This window comes from Phasianus colchicus, chromosome 1 (genome assembly GCF_987193195.1).
Source record: "Phasianus colchicus chromosome 1, bPhaCol1.hap1.1, whole genome shotgun sequence".
NCBI lineage: Eukaryota > Metazoa > Chordata > Aves > Galliformes > Phasianidae > Phasianus > Phasianus colchicus.
The window spans coordinates 126566409-126592734 of NC_143436.1; the positions used below are offsets into that span (position 1 = coordinate 126566409).

General features: G+C 38.0%; 1 protein-coding gene across 4 annotated transcripts in view; it reads right to left on the minus strand.

Annotated features, from left to right (window-relative positions):
- Nucleotides 1-26326, minus strand: part of TBL1X (transducin beta like 1 X-linked) — a 197979-nt gene that overhangs the window by 79555 nt on the left and 92098 nt on the right. For 3 of the 4 annotated variants that reach the window (XM_090125922.1, XM_031596118.2, XM_090125917.1), the window contains one exon: nt 9600-9707. The exons of the other annotated variant lie outside the window; for it this stretch is intronic. The gene's annotated coding sequence lies outside the window, so the exon portion shown is untranslated. The remainder of the gene's footprint in view (nt 1-9599; nt 9708-26326) is intronic. 4 annotated transcript variants of the gene reach the window in all.

Genomic DNA, 26326 nt, shown 5'->3' on the forward strand with positions numbered 1-26326 from the left:
TAATAAAGTGAACCATGCAAGTTTCTAGAACAGCAAGCAATCATTTAGATGAATAAAATCTGCTGTTTAAATTCTCCCTAAATGCACTGAAAAGTGCAATTAGAATTATGAAAACAAGCCCTGAGGCTGAGTTTAGTGGTCAAGTAGAGCAACTGGGACAAAGCCACAGAGAAAGCTATATACCTAAAATAATTCATCAACACGTCGACTTCAGTAGCAATGAACATACCACAGTAGCAGAATTTTTATTTCCTCCATCTCTGCAAAAACAATGCTACCCCTATTTTGCTCCCTCTTTCAAAGGGGACATTCAGTTCTTCCCCTCAGTCAGTGCAAATAATGCTCTGAATCACTACAAATTCAATCTCATGCGTCTCTAACACATCTGTGTGAAAATCTTAGTAACACAAACTGTCATAAAATGGTGGTGACCCTTACATAACAATGAATTAACAATATGCTCTCTACTGTGAAATCCTAATGCAAAACTGACTGAAGAGTCAAGAGGAGAACATTTGCAAAGAGGCTGGACTTCTAAAAACCTCCAGCAAAGTTAGCACCCTCTTCAATCATAGAGCTGTAGGCAAGGCGAGAGCAGACAGTGCTTAGAGGATTGGTGACACAGTCAGAATAGAGAGCACTGAGAGACACAGCACAGGGCAAAGCACAGCTTTGAGGCATGACTGAAACAAGTACATGCAAGAGAAATTGAGATTCTATGGAAGGCAATTCTGGAAAATTGCGAAACATTGATGTTGATGGAAAAGTTAGAGTAAAAGGAAAGAAAGATGGTTAATTTATAGGGAAAAAAAAAAAAAAAAAAAAAGGAAGAAACAGCTGGTAAATTGATATTAAAGTCTACCACAAAACTGGTCCTGGGTAAAACCAGCAAGCCTAACCTATCTCAGACACCAACTTTTCTCTCATATTTGGATTTCGGCCCTAGTAGCTAATCAAGCACCTACGGACTGGAAATACTCACATGATCTCCAGGCTGCAGCCTCCAAGCTGGGCTGTGGTCAGACTACTTTTTTTCTCTCCTTCCACTGAACTTCACTGCTCTAATTGCTTCTACTGATCATCTTATTCCTCTCTCAGATCACAGTCCTCTGATGACACTATGAATAGTTGTCTAATTAGGATGAATTTGAAATAGCTGAATCTACTCTTCAGTAGATAATTTGTAATGATCTATCAATATCAAGAGAGAAATCAAACGTACATAAAAATGAAAAGGATAGTTTCTCCAGTTTACTATTGAATATATATTAATCACATTCTTTAAAACAGAATAATTCCACTATGTTTAAGAGTTTGACATTATGTTAAAGCCATTAAAAAAAGAAAAAAGATGGGAGGGCAGGAGAGGGGAGGAGAAGGAGAGGAGAGGGAGAGGGAAAGGGAGAATGATGGAGAGGGAGAGGAAGAGGAGAGATACTGTATAAAATGGGAAGGTTCAAAGCAATGTTTTGGCAAAACATGGCTGGAAGTGACCTTCTGGCCTACCAGACAGCAATGTTTAGTGTTAGGTGTAGTTTATAGTATCTGAACTTTTGGCTTGAAAAAAAAATTTGCAAAAAGAAAACACCTGACAATGTAATAGGATGTAATTGTGCTTAAACCTCAAGCAATAATTTTTAAAACTTGGAATTAATTTACATTTGAGGTCAACAAACATATTGAAGCAGATAAATAAGCCCTGAGTGACCAACAGTACTTAACAGCTGTACTCACGAAACAGGACCAGACAAGTAACAAGGAGACGTGGTTTCATTCACGGCTGAATTACAATGTTTATTCAAAAAGGTGCACCACATCCTTCCTTTGTGCCAATAAAACGATTATTGTTTTTGCAGGATGATGATTGATTTTATTACAGAGGAAAAGCCCCTTTTCAACATCGAAATGTACTCATGCCAAATCTTTTTGGAACCAAATTTTCTAACTTGAAAGCTCACTGGACAAATAATCATATTTTCTGCATTTCACCTCTCTACAGACATAAGATATTCTAATGTTAAGCAAGTAGTGAATAGTGAACATTGAAACTAGTATTAATAAGGCAAGATGACAAAATGCTTCAAGTCTTGTTTGAGTTTATATAGGACGTATAATTGAATTCCTGTACAAAAGCCAGCAGCTACGCTTGAATTACTCCCACATTTCCACAAACTACCCTTATTGTGCCATCAGCATTTAGCAGAAGAGGCAGAAATAGCAGCAGTACTTCCAAGCTAAAACACCACTAGCAGCATTAGATTGCTCAGGATGTACTAATATATCATTTTCAAGCAACTACTCGAGTGATCTGGAACAGTATTTCTAGTATTTCTGAACCAGCAGTCTAGAAATTGCCATTAGCTAGTATGGTAGGAACACTTGTTAATATGGGCTGTTTTTCTAGTCTTGTCAGCTATGCTTAATGGGACATATTCTGAAAATGTTTTTAGCTAGAACAGGTAGACTGTGTTTGCCTTTACGTTAAGGTGGCTGCAAAAGGAAGAACTGATTTGCAAGTGCAGAAGTATACTAAGAAGCTGTAAAGTATTACTGCATGTTGATCTTTCAGATATTACACATCATAGCATACCTCAACAAAAGTTATTAAATGTGATGATCTGTATAAGTGTATGATTGAAATATCACAGCTTGTTAATATAAAAATAGTTCAGCATAAAAGTAAAAACATTATTACATTTGCAGGCCAGCTCCAGTTCTGTGCAGGAACAATACATGTCATGTGGCTAATCCATTAAGGAGGCTCTCCCAAACCTGCAAAAAAGCTTCACTTATTTTCTTCTAGTACCTTCCATGAAGCTAATCTCAGGTCTTGCTTTTTTCCATAATGGAATGTAAAAATGATTAAGGTGAATCAGTAAATACAGAGACTTGATTATGGCGAGAACCGAGTAGAGACTAGGAAATTACTTTGCATTTCCTTGACCAGAGATGCACAGTCATGCTACAGAAGAAGTCTCCTGTGATTGATTATTCTGTTTATTCGGAGTGCTTATTAGCAGGTCAGACAAACAGGAAACGACTTTATGCATGCATCACTTGAACTGAGTTTATTTAAGCTGATTTAGGTCGACCATAAACACGATTCATGTTACACAAATTTGGGATAGCTGCTAAGCTACACTGTAACCCACAAAATAACCAACACAAAACTGTTAACTACCTCACATACAAGGTGAAGTACAAAGCTGCTTTATTACAATGGGTACACTGTTTGAAAAAGATCCTTTCTTGTTCTGTATGCATTTTCTGAGTAGGTAAAAACCTACCTAAAAGACTCCAGAACCACTGATTAGGAAAAGGTACAACCCAAAGCAGTCCTGGGAAGCCATCTCACTTGTGAAGTTCTGAATGCAATGCTGATATCCAAAGGGCTTTGCCTGAGCCCACGCTAAGGCTGTGCTGATGGAAGCACTGCAGAAACAGGTGCCCCACTGCAGCCGCTCAGCAAATGCGAACTCCTGCTTTGGCCCCACAGCCGGAGCTTTGATGCTCCAGAGTGGCAGCATCACAGGAAGACTTCCACCACTGGTATGGCCTCATGAGTTTGGGACACCCAAAAACATTCAGCTCTTTTGGTTCAGCTGCAGGCTCTGCCGTATCTTAAACCACCACAGCTTCCTTGGTGGAGATCATTATCTTGTCAGCTGTAAGAATACGACAAGTCTACTAAGTCTGTGCAAAATCACTTTCAGGAAGGAAAAGCCTGAACCAAAGTAAAAGTCAAGCCTGAAGCTGTGACCTCTGTGTATAACTAAAAATGCAGAATTAGCAATGACACACTTGTGACACCATTTTGATTAATTCTACCTTAAATCTCACCAGTCTGCACTGAATTATGATAATTTAACTTCAGAGAAAAAAAAAAAAAAATCTGATTGCTTTTCACTTGCAGCATTCAGAATAAAAACTAGACAGTAGAATATTACATGAAAATCCTTATAGGCTGACTGAAGAATGAAATTCTTCCATACAGTTGATAAAACAAGAACTGACACTCATCTGTATATTGAGTGCAAATGGTGAGCATGTGCGATCTACATAACAGTATGATTATCAATAATTTACATGAATGCATCATTACATCAAAGCAGCTCAGGTAGGAACGGCCCATACAAATATACATAGTAATATAGAATATATAATATTATATATATAATACAGAGGATCTCCAAGGCTTCACTGAAAGAAGATCTATATTATGTGCTTCTTCTCTGTGGGCTGACTGTGAGATGTTCAGGTACTGAGGAGTATGTTTAACTAGACTGCCCATAATAAGGCAATTTCTGCAGAATAATGTGGTAAAAGAAAAGAGTTTAGTTTAAAACAAAAGCTTCAAGTAAACAAACATTTGAAAAGCAGAAAATCCTATTCTTCAGAGGGAAGCTGTTCTGTTCAGGAAGCAGCAGATTCACTGCACACACACAGCCTCTCTGCAAACTCAGTCAGTCTGCAGAAGATGCTATGCCTCTGGTACGTGCTGGGCATAATGAGATTTGTGAGTGCCACAACCTAAGCTGAATTCACTTGGGCAAATTTCTTCAGTTCTGCCCACACAAGTTAGGCAGACTTCAGGTGGAGAAAAACCACCTGCGTGGTCTCTCCAAGGCACAAATACTTCATTCATACCTCATGGAGGTATGCACCTCTGACTTAATCTGGCACTCCAGGTAAACAAAACACACATTTTATTAGCAATTAGCACATAAATCATTTTTCTCCATGCTTCATATCTATTACTAGCACTTTCACATGATTGACACAGTGAACACGGAATCCCAACATGCTCTGCATATCAAGTACAAAGAGTGCAGGATTGTCACACCTCAGTCCTGAATGTTCTGAGTCAAGCTTAAATAATGACAAGCTTAGTTTAAAAATCCAAGGATAATGCATTTTGGAATGCTGGCACCCTCAATTCTCTCCACTGCCATAAAAAAATTTCCTCGGAACCTGAGCTGTACTGAATAAAAAAAAAAGGAAGGAAATGATTTTAGCAGTAGCTTAGAAGACTACTATAAAAGCAAGGCTCAAAACAACCATCTCAGAAGTTGGCCACGACAGGAAGTGTATTTGCCTTATCTCTTCAGCACATTGTAAAGTAATAGAAATTGTTACCTAATGGACAAGTTCATGTTCTAGCAAGATATAGTTTTTCACTGACTTGGAAGGTCAAAGATATGGATAAGTAATATTTCATGAATAAAAAGAGAGTTCAGTTAACTATGATTCACCAAGTAGCAAGGGAAGTCTCAAGTAATATATACATGTAATTTTGTTTCAGACTTGAAACATCTGCAAATAATAGAAATTTAAAGGATGTTCATGTTAATTTAAAATACGCTTATTTTAAAAAAATTCTATGCCAACATTTCACTGTTATTCAGTGAGCAGTGACTTTTAAGGATAACTTCAGAATAGTGAATAATGAAGGCTGAGTGGTTCTTCTGCAGATCCAGAGGCTGTAAATTATTCACTGGTAATATCTAATAACCAGTTTTAGAAATCAAAACCAATATAAAGTTTGTTTACCAAAAAAAACCCCAATATTACAAAAGATATTGTTTAAACTAGCATGGTTGTTCTAGTTACTAAGTTTAAGTGACCAAGAAAATAAACTGCTGGGATCTAGTGCCACAAGTACCTCTTTTTATAATTCAGAAAGCTTCCACTACTTGTGCATTACCATTGGTAAAGTTCTAAACAAACTGAAACAAGCTGTTGAAAATACATAGCTTTAAAAAAAAAAAAAAAGTATAGATGTTAAGGAACAAGTATGTAAGTATGGGTATAACAATTTTAAAATGCATATAGTTTCAAGCTAGAAAAGCAATAACCAACTGCTTGATGACAGTTTCTTTTACTTGCATGAAATATGACATTCTCACGTACAAAGGCGATGTACATTTCACCAATATCAACTGTCTTAATGCTGGCCTGTAATGAAACAGTCTTTCCATTCAAACAAAAATAATTCTTCCTAAAGTTTCTGAAGAAATACTGCCCTGGAATTACTTTTTGAAAAGAATTTTTACACCCTGGCCAATATGGAATATTTCTTTACATAACTCTGTGCTTCTATACAGAACTACTCACAACTTGCACTATTACATTTCAGGCACATCATTCTCAAAATACGTCCATTCTTAGCTTTTATCAACTGATACACCTATCTGAAATATCTTTCACTTTTTAAAAGTAAACTAGCATCAATCTAGTAAAGAGTGATCTGTTTCTTCTGAGTAACATGTGCATACTTCCTACTGTTTCTAACTGAGCTTCAACTATTTTTTATGTTCTCACATCTGCGAGTAATTTTATCTCATCTGTCTGTTCGATCTTGGTTTTCTAGTTAAGATATTCTAATTCCCTGTGCACTCATTCCTCTTATTACACATGATATCAGCACAGTCATCCCCACTGTCAAATCCATCATATCAATAAGATAAGAATGCACGGGACAAAATTTACACACTTCTATTTTGTTAAAATATATGATTTTCACAAGCCAACTCTAAATTGGGGAAATAACAGTGACTATATAATAGAAGATACCCAAGTGATCTGACACCCAACATAAAAACTGTGTGCAAAGACAGCAGTAAAGCACAGAACTGAAGAAACTTCTGTAGTCCAGTCCCAGGAACAAGTACACATCTACTAAAAAATGACCATCAGCTTTGCAAAATGTTTTTCTGTTATCCAAAGAACATTACACCTCTGTAACAAATCAGAGGAATAACTAAGACTGCAATAATTTCTTTACAGACAAAAGAGCCAAAGTCAAAATTAGATGCAGAAACAGACCCTAGTGGAAGCTGAAAAGTAGCTGTACAAGAAAGGGACAGAGAACTAGACTAAAGGTAGGAACAGGAAGAGACTTCAGAAGCGATTCTCTTTTGACCCTGAATTTTGACCCCTGAATAAGAAAGATAATTCAGATGAAAAGCGAACACAGATTCTGTTGATGCTTGGCTTATGTGAAACACTACATAAGAAGACAAAATGCACAGTCCTTTTTTTATTAAAGTAGGGATGTAACCTGATTTACCTAACTTTATGCTTAGAGGCTCTCACAATACTGGCAAATTTTGGTAATGTTGCTGTTAAATTTTTATTTGTTCATTTGTTTGCTTTACTCAGACAGAATCTCTTGCATTTTGATTTTCTTCTAATTGGTTCAAATAAGCAATTACTACAGAACTGTCTAAGCAAAGTTGCACTAGCTGCTCCTAGTACCTCTCCGAAATAGAAGGTTTCTGCTACACTTGACTTGAAGGGCTTGGCATGAATTTCTTCTATAACTGCTTTTTCTGAAATATGACATTTTCAGTCTGGATCAGCTCCATCTTCACTATAGGCTGGTGAGAGCCATTCTCTTCAGGAGATGAAAGTTGTAGTCTAAGGATTCTATGATGCTATGCAAGTCTAAGTTTTACTATGAGAAATGCTAAAGCAGATATCATCAGGGCAAGTTACAGGTCAAGACACCTGTCTTGCCCGGGGCACATATAAAATATAGTTAATGTATATAAGTAACAAAACTTTTACAAATATTTTTTCCTGGGAATCTGCCTTATCTTGTAAGTGTCTGAAAACAAAAAGCTCAAATGCTGAGGATCAGCTATTGGCTATGCTTCTGGTGAAAAGTTGACAAGACTCTGGTCTTTGAAAAAGAAATTCACATCCATGGAGAGAAGGAGCAGTATTTACAAAATAAGCTTAATCTCATTGACATAGGGTTATCATTGGATAAGGATAAGCTGGGGCAGGCAAAAGACTTCTAAAAAAACTGGAAGGTGTTACAGAAATGGATGCATTAAAGCTCGGTCTTACACATGGCAACCTCTGCGGAAGGAAGGATCTCTGCTGAAGAGGACCGAGAAACAAGCAAGTTAGGCTGTAAACTCTTATTTGAGAGATTCTTTGTATACTTGCTATCACTTCAAACTGCTGAGGAGATCTCCACAACTAAAATATTAACATCATAATTTCTAAAATTTTCAGGATACTTGTTATTAAACAGAACAAAGAAAACAGAGCATGACATGCTACACTAAAGGCACCATTATCTCTCAAAATTCTTGATAAGCTGAGGGCCAAAATCTTGAATATATATAAATACTATGCTAGCGGATCCCAGGAGGATGTACTGTTGGTAAGACGAGACAAAGGAAATCACCAAACCTTAGTAGAGAACTGGGTGATTTATTCCATAAAAATGTATTTGTAACACATGAAAGTAACTGCAAAAGGACTTCTGGAGAAAGTACAGGGATGAAAATGTGGAAGGACTCTTTCTTGCTCACTACCGGCAGGGATCAAAGCCACTACTAAGACAGTTAAAAAAAAATGGCAACCTGTAGAAAAAAAAATATACTTTGGTTCTGTGTTAAGGCCATAAATGAAATGCATATTAAAAAAGAAAAAAAAATCAAATATGATTAATTTGAATAGGAAATTATTGGCTAAAGAAAACATAGTCTCCAACTTCTGATTCATGTTTGAGAAGGATAAAAACGCACTATACAAAAAAAAAAAAAAAAAAAAGTCTTCCCTGTAAGCAGAAAAAAAGCATTTTAACAGATGAGGGGGCCATTAGTAGCCAAAATGAATGTTAAAGACAACTTTAAATCAGCACACCCAGATAATTTCTGCCTTAGAATCTTAAAAGTGTTTGAGAGAGTATCATTTTTATGGTGCTAATTTTCAATACATTCTGGAACACCAAAGAAATTCAGTGAGACTGTAGTATTTTCTGACAATACTTGATGCTGGAAAGCAGTATGATTTCATTAATTATAGAGTTCTAAGCCACTATTAATCACAGTCAAAACAGCCACGAACTGATAAATTCCCTGGAATACAACATGAATAAACAGTCAACACCATTTTGTAGAAATTTAGTCAATAAAACACAAAGGTGGGATTTAATAATCCGATAAAGTTATGAAGTAACTATTTTGGACTAAAATTCATAGGTGAAACACACAGACTTTTGAAAGGCACAATGCTTAAAGACACGTAACATTCAAGATTAAGAAATCTGCTCTCTAAATTATCAGTAGCATCAAAATATGAGTTAAATGGATTGAGACGTATATGAAATAGGAGTTTTTACAGAAAATAGTAGTTGAAGGAGAACGCTCTACATTACCCAATAAAATTATCCAGTACTAGCTCAATGTTACCTATGAGTATCATTACCAATACAAATGTATGTATGTAACTCTGCTGACTGCTATTACAACACAAAAATTGGCAGATTGGCAAAGTGGTTATTTAGAGTAATATGGATTACTTCCTAAGACATATTTGTTAAGTGTACTGCAGCAAAGAGGACTTATGCACCAAGAAAAAAAGATGGTAGGTTGCACCCAGAGAATGAATGGTGCACAGAAAACATGGACTTAGAAAGTAACAATACAATCTTCATGGCACAGAAACAATGCAATACAAATGCCAATGAAACCTTATGACAGCTTGAGCTGCATGTTTACCAGGAAAAAAAAAAGAAAGGAGGTTGTCCAAGAGATAACGTCACCAAGGTAAGGCCATGTGAGACAATTCCTTTGGCTTACCTGGCCGTGAGACCCCTGAGCTGCTGAATGCTGCTCCTCACAGGCTGCTGTCGGGAGTCTGGGGGTTGGAGTTAGCATGGAGATCACCACATCTGACAGCGGAGAGGGCTGCAACGAGGGAGAGAGGCACCATTCAAGCCACTTTACATCACCCCATCAAAAAAGAGTATTTGACCCCCTTCTCTTTTGGCATTCATCAATGTACTGTCTTCCAAATTAGAAGCTTTGGCAGAACCATATGGGGAAAAAAGCCAACATCTATGACAGAAGGAGAGAGGAAAGAGCAAGACCCAGTGACCCCAAACATTCAAGTGCTTTGCAAAGCAGTGCACTTTTCCAGGAACCTAAAGCACACTGAAACTGGCTCAATAATTTCAGCATCTTTGATCAAGTATAACATAAGCAAAACATGCATCGAGCTCATGCGCTAGGGAAGGAAAGCTGAACAAGGTACTGAAAAGCTAGTTCACTGCCTCAGAACAGCACACAAGTGGTCTCGGACAGAATATCCAGTGGAAATTGATTTCTGTGCAAAAACAAATAAGTAGGCCAAATAATATATCATTTTGGGGGAAGGCAAAGCATTTGTGAAAATCAAACATGAAAGACAGTCTACCATTCTGCAGTAGTAAACCTATCTGCAGATTTCTACATGTCTGCCACTGAATGCAAAGAATAAATCCTTATTTAATATTTCCTCTGTGATTCATCTGCAACGTATCTTGACTAGCTTCCTACTCCTGTATTTCAAGCTTTATATCTTATGCTCAGTTTTTGTCTATGTAATATAATAATTAAATGCTGTAAAGTGAAGTAAGATATTCATTGGAGACTTCTTAAATTAATTATACTCGTCCACACAAATGTTTATCAGCTTTTGAAACTATACTTTAAGGGTTACTTTATAATACGGTCAATTTAACAAATAACGTATTTTAAAACATCATAAAGAGAAGCTTTTATAAATCTAATTCTCAGCCTGTGGTACTACAACATGTTCTCATTTACATCACCATGAGACAAGTACACCATCTAAGCAAATACAACTGTTCACATGAGAAAGACGTATACCTATTCTAATCAGAGCTGAATGATTATACAATGGACAACAAACAATGATTTAAGTATCACAAATAATTTATTGGCTGAAGGAGAGTATTTTTTCTGAGTTTGTTGACCTCTACTTATACACTTGCCTATTTAATTCTCAGATGACATACCGAGATGACTATTTTTGTCTCTCCATCTTATTTTGGAAATGTTTCCCTTCTTATTTTTCTGTGGAGCATGTTATATATATGTAAAATTAAACACACTCCAAAAAGTAACACTTTGTGTAAATATGCAATCTGAAAATCCCAATAATAATTAGAGAACCTTGCTGTTATAACTTCTCCACATAATGGGAAAACAGTTAAGAGCATTACTGTATTTAAATTAGTTCTATTCAGTATTCTGACATTATGGTATGCAACAATAGCTAACACATAGGGACTGTTCTGGAGAGAAATACTACAAAGAGAACTGGCTCATCTCACGGCTTCTGCAAGATTCACGAAGTTTAGTGGATACAGTAAAATACAAGATAAAGGCTTATATTGCGCTGTGAAGTGTTGTGCTGGCTACACATTTAATTATTTCTGTCCTGATTAGACTCCTAAATTGTTTGGGATGTGTTCTTATTTGTTTTATTGACCAACGGATTCACAGGACCACAGGATGACTGAGGCTGGAGGACACCTCCGTATCCATCTGCTCTGACAGGGTCACTCACTGCCCATGGCCAGGCAGCTTTTGGAGACTGCCAAAGAAACGGAACCTTGCCAAGGTTCCTGGAAAAGAGATCTCCCTGGGCACTGCTCTACCACCTGCACAGCATACAAGTGCTTTCTGGTGTTCGCAGGGAGTCTCCTGTGTTCTAATTTCTGCCCATTGCCTGTTGTCTTGGCACTGGTAACACTGAAAAGAGCCTTGTCCTGTCCTCTGCACCCTCCATTCAGGTGTTTACAGACATTAGTGAGATCCCTCTGGGGTCTCCTCCAACCTGAACAGTCTTGGCTCTATCATCCTGTCCTCACAGGAGAGGTGCCCCAACCTCTGGTAGCTTTTGGCAGTCAAGGAGTTTCATGAAGGCCACCCATCCTCCCATGCTGTTACAGGGCAAACAGAAGGTACTAGAACAGGGTTACACACGCTGGGAGAAATACTCAAATCCTACGGTATGACTGCTTTTGGTTACCCTGAGACGTTTTTTGGGAAAAGCATTTATAATGGATCACTATTTCAAAACATTCTTTCTACTACAAATAGAGCCAAGTAAATGACTGATCTTCAAGAAGAAAAGGGAAAAGGGAACAAATTATAGATTCACCTTCTTCATAGTTTTGTTACCCACAAGTGTCAGTGACACTTAGAAGTTAAAGATTTTCTTTACAACTGGCCAAGCACATATGTGTGGATGGTTCCAGTAGTGTGTTATGCTAGCACGTGTCATTATTCGTAAGGCTTTACTCAGCAACAAAAGGGTTCCTTAAAATCTAATTTCATAGTGCAGGAAGTGCTAATATAAGCCTTGAAATAAAGAGCACAGAAGGAAGGAAAGTTGTTTTTAAACTTCCACTGGTAATACTAATATCATATCTGATAACTCCCTCTGGATTCAGATCTCTACAATTTAGAAAGTTGCAAAAAAACAAAGATCATGGAAAACAGCTGCAAAAATGATTAGAGGGCTGAAGAAAATACTTTAGTATGAAACATTTGGAGAGTTCAACCTGCAGTTTATCAAAAAGAAAAAAAAAGATAGATTATCTGATTATAGCATGTAAGTATTTTCACATGGAGAAAACAGTAAGAACCAACTGGCTTGTTAATCTAGCACAGAAGGGTATGTATAAAACAAATCACTACATGGAAGCTGAGGCCAAGTTCGAATGAGAAATAAAGCACATACTTATCATCACTTGTGATTAAGCATTAGTGTGGCTATCAAAAGGAGAGAGAGTGCAGAGTTCCTCCATTTGCTGGTAAAAAGTCTGCCTGGTGAGACTTTTTGAGAAGATGAACCTAGGCAAAAACACAAGCTGTTCTGCAGCCAAACACAAGCTACTAGGTTTCACACAAAAACTGCTGGGTAATTCAGAGGAAGGAAATCAGGTGATGTAATCACACTTCTCTGGTTATACTTTAAGCATCCTATCATCTGCAGCTACTGATTAATTTTGCAGCAGCAGTGCTGAAGGGAGACAAGTGGCACGCATGCCATGCTGCTGGCTCCAGCATGTGCCTTGTGACACATAAACGCACACACAGCAAGGGAACATGTCTGCATTCAGGCTATAAGTGGAGTCAGAGAATTGCAAACATCTTCTCAGAGACAGGTGGACTACATCCTGCTGTGAGTAATACTTGGCTGTTAATTTAGGAAGGCAGCATGCTCCTCGCTGAGCTGAAAGGACACGGTCAAAGCTGAGCTGTAGTGGCTACTCTCTCCCCCAGGGCCATTGGTGAGACGACTACAGTGAGCAGTGTGACTGCTGCTCGCTTGGTCTGTATCTCAGCTCTATAGGTACTGGGCAATGAACAACAGCACTCTGTTGGCACAAATGCCTCACTCATGCGTGTTGCTGTGAGTTGGGCCACCAGCTTCCAGCCTGAGCTTAAAGAGAAGTCCTGCAGTCATGCTGAACCTTGTCCCTCTGCCTGGTGTGCAAATGGAAGCTGCTCTGAGGAAAGGGAACAAGGAGAGGAAAGGAAATAATAAGAAATGGATGCAAGAGCACACTGAACTGCTCTATGACGACAACAGAGCTTAAGCAAGAACCAGAAGATACTGCAAGTGTTATTTTAGACATCTTTTCTGCTGTTGCTATGTCTTAAACTGCCACACAAACTAACCGTGCTTAAACATCAGCCAAAAACAAGACTTAAAAATGTCATTCTTTTTGTCTGACTGAATCTCATATATATGGTTTGACCTTGGATGTTGCACTACTTTTGGAAACACAAAACTAAGCTGAGCAATGCCAAGATGTCCACTGACACTCTTTCCTTGCCAACACTCCGTACTTGAATGAAGCAAAACCATGACAAATGAGAACATCAACTCCTATCAATACAACCAACAGAAATGCTTGTACTTGGGTACCAATCTAAGGCAAGATCACAAATGTTTGTCCTTCCCACCTCTGCCGCTGTAATTGGGGGAGCAGCCACCAGGTTACAGGAGAACTTGGGGGTGCTCCTGGTGAACGAGCAGCATGAAGACATGGCAGGATTCAGGCCCGGTCCTGCCAGGCAGCAGGGTGACACCGAGAGCTCAGTCAGCAAAATGGTACCCACTGCAGAGCAGTCTGAGCTTAGAAGTGTCCTTAGAAGACAACAGATGAAATGCTGTGCTGATGTGCTGCTTGGTATGTAGGCTTCCTTCCTATGATTCTTTTTGCAGGGACATGCATGAGTTTAGGAAACTGAAAATGGGGGCCAGACCTACCTGCCGTGCAGGTGCCCAGAGGAAAAATCACCTAACTAGGAGAGTACATTCACTCTTGACTTACAGCAGTCACATCCTTTAGGAAGATGTTTTTGTAAAGCCTACTAAATCTCTCTAAATAGATTTAGATACCTGAATATGTTTCCAATCTGATTCCTGGTTAAGTGTTATTCTGTGCAGCTTCACATACATAATTTTATTTGTTTTTACCAGACAACATTACTTTTCTCTCTCAGCAGTTTTTTCTAACATATTCCATAATAAAAAAAACATTAATTGGGTGAGTAATTTATTATCCCCCTCCTTTCTGAATTTTAAAGGCATAGGAGAATTTAAATGATAAATAGCCTGCCTTCAACACCCACTGAACTACAAAAGCATTTTTGAGAGATTTCACTATCAATCTCTGCAAAAGAAGTACAGGATACCTAGCGTGCAACATGAATATTTTGCTTTCTTTCAACTTGACAAACAGCTTTAATATTTTCAAACAATCCCTGGGGGATAAGGCTCACAGGAAGACTGGAATATATGGTAGATTCCAGCAGGACATCAATAATTATGCCACCTTCAGCAAAAAATAATCCAAGCTGTCCTTTCTAAGGATGTTTAAAAAAGAAAGCAATTCCTAAAACGTGGACAAATTGGTGAAGAAAACATTTCAGCGTTTGCAATACTTCTGCTGATGTGCTGGGTTTTCAGTTTCTTTAAGAACTAACATTAAACGTAATCACACCAGGATGGTTGTTCAGAAGTGCTCACCTCTGGGACACAACCAGCAATTCACCTGCACAAAGGTCGTGGAGAAAAACCTGCAGACATGTGGAACCCAAACCAAGACCACTACTTTCAACACAATATGCTGGCTCTCTTTGATGTGTTTCCACAGAATATGTATGCACTGGAACTTCAATGTCTGTTCAGAAACACCCACACAATGCCTGCATATTAATTTATTTGCCCTAAGGTTATATAGCGTAAATAAATACTACTTAACGGCATGCTGTGATAGAAATTATTTTCTCTCGATACTTACATATCAATCTTTTCTCTACAGACTCCTCCTCTATAGGAAGTTAGAAGAGGTGGGTTTTTTTTGTATTTTAAATCTATCACAGATGACTGGTGAAGGGAGATTAGATAAAGGAAGCAAAGTCATGAGTCAGTCAGCAATCAGAGAGTCAACTTTGAAATAAATATTCATTGTAATACTAGCGCACAAAGTTTTCCCATGGTAAAATCTGAGAGAAAGCAACATAGAAACCTCAGAAATAACCTGTATATTTCCAGAAAATCTTAAAATACTCAGCCTTGAGAGCCTCTCCCCAGAATATTTCACTCATTTGTGTGTAGTTTCACAGGGTTTGGGCCGACACTTTGAAGCAATTGTCTCTAGGGAACATCTAACTTCCACTTGCAGTCTTCACTGTGAGGAGATCATCTTAACTAACTCTCTCTCAAAGCCAGCGGACATCATGAAATTATGAACTGCAGAAGTCTGGTATCATTGCTTTGGCCCTACGCTGCCATCCTTTTCATGCAGGCTCATTATCAGCAGATAAATTAACTGTTAACATCCCAAACAGTAACTCAGTACAACCAACCTTGGAGCCAGACCGGAAGGCAGAGTTACAGCACCAACTCTCAGAATTAGCTACCACAGTCAAGGCTTTATGCACAGATGCTCCACCAGCTCCAGTCTCTGCTACCTCGACATATTTCAGTGTGGTAGATACCTCACAGTCATGCAAAATACTGTTAGAGGCAGGAGATATGCATGCTTTATTGGGAAGGCCAGTACTTCCTGCTCTATTAATGGATTTATGGAATGCTCACCTGTCAGTCAGCAGGTATTGATACTGCACATGCTTGGTACTGTAAGAATATTCTTTATAGTACATGGAGTCATGGGTGCTGTGACCTACAACAGCACACACCATGATCTTCTGACAAGTTTTTTTTTTCAGAAAGATAAATACGTACCAATTAGTACATTTATCTTAGCAATCCTCAAGCAGAACAAATGTGTTTTTCCTAATTAACAAGTCCAGATTAAAAAAGAAAAAAAAAAAAACAACACAACCAAACACAAGAGAACAAACTTAGTAGTAAGTTATAGGATTTCTGCTTAACTTTATGAAATGTAAAACACAAAGCACAGCATGGAGAAGTAAAGAAATGCACTTAATTATTAGAACTGTGATGTGGCAGGTAGGTGCCAAAGAATTATCACCTTCAGAAGTGCTGTCTATTTAGCTCTACCTCAGGCAAAAGTTGAGAAGTAGAAGAAGAAGCAAGAAAGATGAAATGTTGTCTCCTCTGCATTGTCCCTACAATCACTAATTAATAAGTGATTAGTAAGTAAGCGTTTAAAATAAAAACACACTATTTTGGCCCCTAGTTGTGCCAATAGTGCCTTACTATTAGCAAGCACATCTTGGATGTACCCAACTGATGAACAGCATGTGAAATGAATTGTTTTCCCCATCAGAATGACGCAGTGTATGTACAGGTTTCTAGAAGTGCATCAGTAATGGGAATTGCAGCCTGCAGCAAAGACAGAGCTAGCGCATTTTTCTTAAGTGGTGTTTAATATGCATAACCAGTATCACTGGCTTTGTTTTGAATGAGCTGTAGTTTCCAAGAAATCATGAAGGTAGGCTATGACGGACACCACAGTAATATAATCTTGCTGTTGCAGAGGCGTAAATAACCATCGCAAGGTCAGGTGGAGGGAGAAATGGCTGCAGCCAGCGTCCCAGGGGCAGGCAGAGCAGCTGCTACAGGCATGCTATGGGCATCTGTGCAGGCTCCTGTCCCCAAAGGGACTCCTATTGCTTTATCTGGGGAGGACCTTCAGCTGCATGTCACTGTAAGCAGAAGCACGTATATGGTAATTAATATATTTAAGTCACATTTTCCCATTATACTGCAGCAAACGTATGAAACATTTGAGGCTGCAAGCTGCTGAATCAGGAAATGGATCAGAAGCTAACTAAAATGTCTTTTCAGTTATTGATTTCTGCTCTCTGTTTCACATCAGCTTCCTAGAATCCATCCAGCACAAGCACGAAAGGGTAATGAGTTTCTGAACACACACTCTAATAGTGCACACTGCATCAAAGCTTTCAGTAATTGCCTAGATGCTGCTTCCCAGCAGTACTAAACAACTTAAATATAATTAGCTAGAAGCTCTATGGGCTGCATTTCCCCATTGGAACACCTCTTACACTAATCCATTTATCAGACTGACAGATGACTGAATCATCAGTACTATGGACCCATTTGACTAATAATATTTCTCAAGCCAATGTTTTGGTTCATTCCTTATCTGGGAAGTTTTTGCAATGGAAAATCTGTATTATTCAGAGTGGGGAGAAAAACATTCATACAGCAAGTTCACAGGGCTGAAGAATGTTATTTGTTTGATTAGCCCACTGAGTGCAACGCTGGAGCTATCAGGAGGAAAACAGAAAAGAAATATATGCGTTATGGAACTGTACAGTGCCAAAAATAATAGGGAAACACACAAACACTGGAAGAACTATTGGCAGATTTCCAGCTATTCAAAAGTTTTTGCAAGTTTGGATCAGAGGACAGTTTTCAGGGTATTCCTCCTGAAGATGGCCCAAGTAGGCTAGCCAAGCCAACATTTACTTCTTGTATATCCTCATGAATGAAAAGTGACAAAAAAAAAATTAAAACAGTTTGAATTATATGCAAATAGACATGAAATGCTAAAGAGCATGCTGCTGTAGAGCTATTCATTTTGCAAGCTGCTAAAGAAATCTCATGAAGATAGGAAAAAAATAATAATTCTTGGGCAGAATTTTCCACTGTTGTAGCATAAACGATTTTATCATTGCATCCCTGTGGTTCTTCTTTCTGGACAGATTCCAATAAGTAGACCTCTCTACAGGGACTGAAATACTGGTTACTGCATGTGTCTTCTGAACAGAAATCAGTCTGCCCTTGGTTTGGATTTTGTTCAATTTCCCAGGAGATGAGACAGATTCTAAAATCAGAACTAAGTAATAAGATAAGCACAACCCCTCTAATTTTTGCTCAAATTTAAATTTTACTTACTGCAGGTCAACTACCAACTACACTCCTTAGGGAATCCTAGCCTACCAAGAACACACAAAAACCAGGACCTCACTCTGAGATAACATACCGAAACATGGCAGAAGGTTCAAGTTTACACATTCTGCCATCCTCTCATCTTTTATCCAACTACACATAGTTTCATCCTTTTGACTGCGAAGACAGACGCTGATATAAACTCAATCCCAATGAGTAACTACAAAAGCTGTAGTTAAATGCGTAACAAGGAATGATATGGATGAAATAAAGTCATTTGAAGATCAGAAATGAGCTGATTTAGCTTGAATCAGCTCTTCTTGTGATCACAGAGTGACCACTGGTCTCAGAATGTGGCTAATGGACGGCAGCTACTCAGACGTTATCAGACTAGACTTTTGAAAAGACAATTGCAGGTGTTTAGGCTGTCTGGTAAAGTACCTAGCAGGTTATTAAATGCTAAGCTGTTGGAGATTTCATGTGAACCCAGCAGCAGCAATCTCAAGTTCCCACGCACCCTCCACCCACTCCTTCCCTCCGGCCTGAAACTGGGAAACTCGTTCCAGTGACACCAGCACTGCCTGAGCCAGCTTCCCAACAGCCCATCTCTTCTGAGATCCATCTCCTCTGCTTGTCATTTCGCAATAAACACGTAAAGTCACAATTTCGCACTCCTATTTAGAAACACTCCTTTAAAAGGCAGTGGAATTAAACAGCACGAACACCAGATCTGATCTACAGAGCATTTTGTAGCATAAAATGTTGAAAAAGTTTCTCCTGCTTTTAGTCATTTCTAATAAAACAGATCACAGTCATGAAGTGAAGCAAGGCAGGGAATATAACATCTTCATTTAGATGCCTTAAGAAGAAGCCAGCTGTATTACCAGTGAAGCTGCATTTCCTCGGTACTATTTCTAATTTGAGATAGTTCTTTAATTCTTGAGGTGAATAACATCTCTTTAAATCATTTTCAAAATTACTACATCAACAGATTCTTCTCTTTATTTTAAGCCAGTGGCAACTATACAGTGGCTTTGTAGTTACATAGTTGCACTAAGTTATTATTATTATTATTATTTTTTTTTATTTATTTTTTATTTTTTTAAATAGAAATAGGAAAAAAAAGAGTGAGGAGAAGAGAGGAATCATCTAAGAATAAGACTTAAAGCTGGAGTCATCCTTCAGTTAATGTACACTTGGAAGTGCATGGCAGGCTAAGCAGGTAGATACTGCAAAAATGCAGACAGTATTTGGAGTGCAAAAAAAGAGCTGTTCTATAAAGCACGGCAGAAGTGATCCCATCTTCAAAAAGCAGTTATTTCTGATAGCTATCTGAAAATTAGATTTTTATATTGAGTATCGAGATTTTCTTGCAAGAACACTTCTGTGTTGTCTCCATCTTTGGACATTTCAAGCCCTGAGCAGGCCAAGCCCTGAGCAGCATTGCCTGACCCCAGAGCTGGCCCTGCTCTGGGTCAAATGTCAGACAAGACATCTCTCAACACCCTTTCCAAATCTGTATCACCTTTTATCCTATGATAATAATCTCTTCACGTTAAAGTAACATATGCTTGCTGTGCTATTTACATAGAAAAGAAGGAATTTAATAAGAAAACTAAGGACACAAACTTACATATTGAATTCACTAAGAGCAAAGGTCATAAAAACATCAAACAGGAGATGTTCTTTCTGCTCATACAAAGTTTGTGCTGATTAAGCAGCTATTGCTATGGATAAGACATGACTGTAGAGAGAACAACTTTGTTGTACTGCAAATTACCTTTTGACTTTACATTTTTCCTTTACTTAAATCATTTGTAGAGCTATAGTGGTAAGAGCTGTTTATATTAAATTACTCACAGTTTAACTATGTGAATTACAATTCTCCCTGGATTAAAAGGCATGGCATGTGGTGATAGGTTATACTTGTCTGGGTATTAAAAATACACCCCAGAATACTGGCTAGAGAAATATACTGAATTAAATAAAGAGCAGGAACATGAATTAAACTGTGGAAAACAGGGCTGAGGAAAATCTGGCCAATTTGAAATTGCAGACAAAGACAAACCAGCCAACAAACAAAACAACAGCAATCACCATCACACACACACACAAAAAAAATCACCAATAAAACTCCCACCAAAAAAAACTCTACTCACAAATGTCACAGGGACTTGGTGTAAAGAAAACCAGTCTGGAAGTTTCTTGGTCTAAGTAACTCAAACCTTTGAGCTGGCCAAGAGCCCAAATATTTCACCACATTGGAACCTTTCAATAAAATATTGTAAGAGGCTGCAGTAGAAATGAAGTTCCAGGAAAAAAAATATGCCAAATTATCATCTGTGTGTTACAGGAAATAAGTGCTCTAAATTGTGGTCCAGCTGATGGATTAACCTGCTAACCTGGTGGCTGACACTAGCTGCCCCATAGTCATATAATTTACAGGAAGAAATGGGTATCCATACCTCCACAGTGATATCAAGTTCATCTCTTTTGACTAGCACATATGAAAACTGTTTGTTTGTAGAATGAGATTGGGATACATCTTTGCAATGAATATGAGTAAAGTACTGTCTCCTCATGTACGTCATGTACATACCATGAACAGTGTCACCCAACCACTTTTGGCTTTTGGTGCATTTTATTTTCCCACCTCATTAAGAGTATTTTAGCAAATGAAGCCCACAGATTTGTAACAACTCTCCAGTCTGTTCTTTTGTGAAAGGTCACACGCAGTCAGGATCTTAGCATTATTAATTGGTTATTTAAATTCTTTTGCCAGTTCATATTTTATATTCTCTGTCCTACGCTAAGTTCAGACATTGTGAGGTTTGTGAAGTATGTTCCAAAGACATCACAAAATACCATTATCAAGTATCAGAACTTTAAAAAAAAACAAACAGAACAACAACAAACAAACGAAAAAGACAAAAATCACACAATCAGAAGCTTGAAAATTCAGCTAATTCGTTAAACTTGTTGGGAAGGAAGAAAGACTTGAAAACTGGAAAACTGCAAAGTTAAGTTGCTTCTCCTGAAGGTTTGCTATTCCAGCATGAAAGTCCAAAGGCCCTGATTCTGTTGCTCTAAACATCACTTCTTCAACAACCAAGGACCAAGAGTTTTAGACTGGCAAAGGGAAAACACTTATTAAATATCTTCCAGCACCATTTAGTGTCTCACAGTGCCTAATGCTTATCTGTACACCAACTTCATTCAATAAATTCTCTGTTCAACAAACTTTAGATCTGCTTCTTCAAATGCTACAGTGATAAATTAAGAACCTGTGAAAATCATACAGATTAGGGTAATAATTTGAATGACAGCAAAGGCTACTTACAGTCTTATATAACTCCTAACATAACACTGGATCTTCATATGAATTTTAAAGCACTGAATTTTGCGCAGCCAGTAGGTGACAATCAGCACTAAGAAGTTATTTTTAGGGTCTGAGAAGTGCAAGGATCATTGACTTCAAAGCGAAAGGAAGTAACCTACAGGTTTGGAAGCCATGCCAGCCTTTTCATCTTGGAAACTAAACTCTATCTCTGAAAATTGAGAAAACTATGAGAAGTACAAGCAGCTATTTGCACAGAAAGAAGTCTGCTTTTATTGTGCTGTATTTAACACAACAGAATCTTTTTATTTCATGGTGGAACATGTCAAAGATGTTCATGCCACTTCACTTTGATTCCAACTTTAAGTATTTGTGTATGGATGCTGATGCCTAAAGCTGGATTACGTGAATATTCAAGTCTTCATTAGAAGGAGTATCTTTCTCGCACTACTCTAGTGGAAGAACCATCTAATAGTAAAAAAGATTCATTGAAGCCAAGGATGAATTTCACCAAAGACAGCAGTAACAAAGAAGGATCAATAGTTTTTTTGCATTTCTTTTTACAGATTTTGTCTGCCTTGCACATAAGTGTTTTAGTGAGATGCAAGGTGTTACAGTAACTTTGAAATTATTTAGGAAAATGATGAGGCCAAGCCTCAGAGGCTGAGTAGGTCTGCTAAGAAATTCTGGAGGATGGGTATCGAAAAGTTAATTTTTACCAGGGTAACAATAAGTGTAGCCAAATGCCCCATTCAATCCACTGCAGTTTGTAATTTCAGGCTGCAGTCATGTCTCATGTCTCTTGTTCTGGCTGGAGCTTCACTGGTGTAGACTTATTTTCTTGCTCGTTGTAATCACTCTTCCCTTACACTCCTGCTGAACACCTCTGCCCCTCAGTATCTGTGAAATAACTGCTGATGTTGAAACGATTCTGATTAAAATAGTTCAGAGGGTGTTAAAAAGTGTTTAAACTAACCTAGATTGTAGTGAATAAATTAGTCTAGGAATGACAATGTCATCAATTAAGCCTTAGGAGAACAGTAAGCACATGTGCACAGTGAACAAGAACCTTCTCAGCCAATTCGTTTGCTGCCAGAACAAAATACGGGAAACAGTAGGCTGCCCTTGTTCTGATGCTTTTTCTTTCTTTTCTTTCTTTTCTTTTTTTTTTTTTCTTTTCTTTTTTTTGGTCAATATCTAAAATGAAGCGTTCTTAATCCTAGCTTAGGATTTCAAGTTTCCTTAAAAAATGGCTCTGCCCAATAGCACCAGCATTATAACTTCTATAAAAGACACACATCTATGGCAGCTGACAAACAAGAGAAACACCTTGCCTCCCATGCAGACACCACCTCACTAAAGCAGCACTAAGCTCAAAGGCAGCCATTTCTGTGTCCTCACTTCACCTCATCCCCACACCTCATTACTGTGGCACAAACACAATACAGCTCCCACTCTTTGGAAACTCCTCCTAAAGGTGAGACACGTTTTGCAGTACCTCGGAACAGCAGGGTAAGATAAGGGAAGCTCTGTAGCCCTAAGGCAGAGTTGCTTTGATTTCACTGTTTTGTGTCCTACCCTTATTTTTTTTTTTTATGTTATTCAAAGATTACGCAATTTAATTTCTCAGGGCGAAGCCTACAGAAAAATAAAACACACCAAGTCTGTGTGTGTGTGTGTGTGCACGTGTGTAATGCCTAGGAAATCTCCCATGTTATCTGTCTGTTTAGCATTACCGTCCACTAGACAAATATATTTTTAAACGTTCTGGAATCAAAACAACATTCCCAGCATTCAAAACATTCTGTCATCACTGCCCATTTGTTGCCCTCTAGGTTTCTCTCAGCTGGCACATTTCCCATTTAAGGAATTACCAGATTTGTCTGCTTAGATAAAACAGCAAATTAAAATGAGAAGCTGCATTATGCTAGAGAACTCGTATTTTTCTTTCAGTGTACCAAATTAAGCGTACGAGAGCTGAACATAACAGCAAATGGAACAAATCTTGTAGCTCTCATAACCCTCCCTGCACTCTGCAAAATATGATTTTAACTAAGAAACCACAACATTTCTTTTACATTTACTTACTCCTTCTTTAAATATGTTTACAGCCATATATTACGTTAGCCTCTTTTTGGCCATACGTATTATGCTCATAGGCAGTATTTTTTCCTTCTGCAGCGCTAGCAAGCATGCTGCTTGTACACACTGCTGTTTCTATGTAACTTTACATAAAGAATTACCAATTGCTCTGCTGTCATTTTCCCAACATCACATTTTTTTTTCCCCAGGGAAATAAGAAAAAGAAAGAAAACAGAGAAAAGTGAATAAAAAACCACTTTTCCAAAGCAAGGTGGCTCAAGAGTTCCTAGAATCATAAAAGTTGGAAAAGACCTCTTAAAATCATCAAGTGTAACTGTCAACATGAAGTAACTTGCATATCAGATGCTGTACAGCTAAACCATATGCAAGTCATGGGCCCAGTGGCTCCAGCACCAGGATTTCATGTTCTTGGTACTATAATGCACTAAAACTCCACCCAAGCCTTACATCTGAAACTATAGGAACATTTCTTTAACCCCTATATAGAAATAAAACTGTGGGAAGGTCTGGAGAAATTTCTCAACGTTATCTTTCCTTACTAAATTGCTAAAGCAGGTTTGATCTTCTTGGCACGGGTGAGCAAATAAATAAAAACTCCTTCAAATTCCGGTTAGAGAGGGTTTCACGTGCTGAATGCACACACGCGGGCATGTGCGCCTAATTTAGCACAAGAGGAATATAAGGGAAATCCTAAATGATTCTTCATGCTTACAGAAAATCCTGTTACTGAGCCAGAACTCATCTGAGGAGACAACTGCCTTCTAGTATTTGTAATAAATCATTATCCTACACTGTTCATCAAAATAAAAGTCTAATTTGAGGTGTTATGTTGTTATAACACTGTGATTACTCAGTTTCTTTTTAGAGCCTCCCTTTAGGGCTTAAAAGGTCCATAATTCACTTGGCTAATACTCTGCATAGCTCTCCCTATTTTTTGAGTGGCATGATGAAATTCATCTGCGTTTGCTAATGGCCACACTATGGAAAATGCCACCTGTGAAGATCACTGTTCCACATGTATAAATAGATCTCCTTAAAACACTTCTGAATCTTAAACATAAAGGACTACAAGTGATCAATTCTTTTCTCTTATTATTAAACAGGCTAATGATGTTTTGGAAGAGATAGCTAGGATGGATTTGTGAACAAACACAGCAAATGCAATGCATTACGTCTGCTGATTTTTAAGGTTGCAAATTATTCCATGTGCTCATTTGGCTTAAGCTCTACTGATTCATATTTTACAAGATGAGTTTTTATCTACGATCTGATGTTCTGAAATGAGGACTATCAACAAGTATGCAAAGTTCACGTGTTCCAGTACATTACGGATTTTAAAGATTTTCTACTAGGTTCTAAGGGTCTTCATACTGCATTACTTATTCAGACTGCACGTTCTAACAATCCAGGCTTCAAAATCACAAGGTACTAATTACTACACTTTTCCATTCTGGGTGTAAAGTATCAAGAATTATAATGAAATTTTTTACATGGGCATGTAGACATATGAAAAGTGGGAACGGTTCTAAACTGAAAAAGCACAGATTTAGATTTGATATAAGGAATAAATTATTCACTGTGAGGGCGGTGAAACACTGGCACAGCTGCCCAGAGAAGCTGTGGTGCCTCATCCCTGGAGGTGCTCCAGGCCAGGCTGGATGGGGCCCTGGGCAGCCTGAGCTGGTGGGGGGCAGCCCTGCACATGGCAGGGGTTGGGGCTGGGTGGGCTTTGAGGTCCCAGCCCAAACCATTCAATGGTTCTGTGAATAAAGCAACTATTATAGTGAGATTGAATCTGACATCCATAGCAATAACCAGAGATACAGATTAACAAATACATTTCAATTTTATTGAATGTAGCATGATATAATAGTATACAATCTCATTAAAGAGCCAACCGATAAAAAACTTTGTGTTATCAGAAATGATAGATCATACTAAAACCTGAAATCATATATCAAAGATAGCAAAATATTCTGTAATACAATAAAAAAACCAAAGTAAGAAGAACAATGTATAAAGGCATCTATCATTAGGTAATCTGATTGCAACATAAACCAAGGTTGATACTTGAGTGATTTCTTTGTTGAGTGCATATCTATGTATGCTCTGGAAGAACAAAATTTATTATGCAGAAGTTAAATGTTCTCATTGTAGCTGCTGAGCTACTTCAAATCATGTAACTGAAGGGTGTTTTAGATGGAAAAAATACCCTGGTTCCAAATGAGGCACTGGTGTGACTTTTCAGAAATACCACATTAAAAATAAGACATCACATGAATTGTATTGCATTGACTCTATGACTATAAAATGCACTCTCATTCTAGACTGCCATTACCACTGAAGGGGATGAATAAGCCTTAATTCACTGGTGATTTTTGGGGTGCAGACATCTCTAAGGCACCTCACCTCTTCATTCCAAAGAAAAAGAGGAGCAATTATGACCATTGGATGGTAGCACATCCCCAACACAGGTCTAGCAAAGGGGTACTTCTTCAGCAGTCTGCTACAGTATACTAATATTCTGCACAACTCTTTAACACAGATGTATGCCATTAATTTTACTATTTATTACTTTCCGTGAAAGACAAGTGACTCAACTTTGGTTTTTACGAGGCTAATATTTCGTCCCTGTCTAATGCTCTTTTTTTTTTTTTTTTTACCTCGTGATGTGTCTGCCTATTACGAGACTAAATTTATTCCAAAGAATAACTT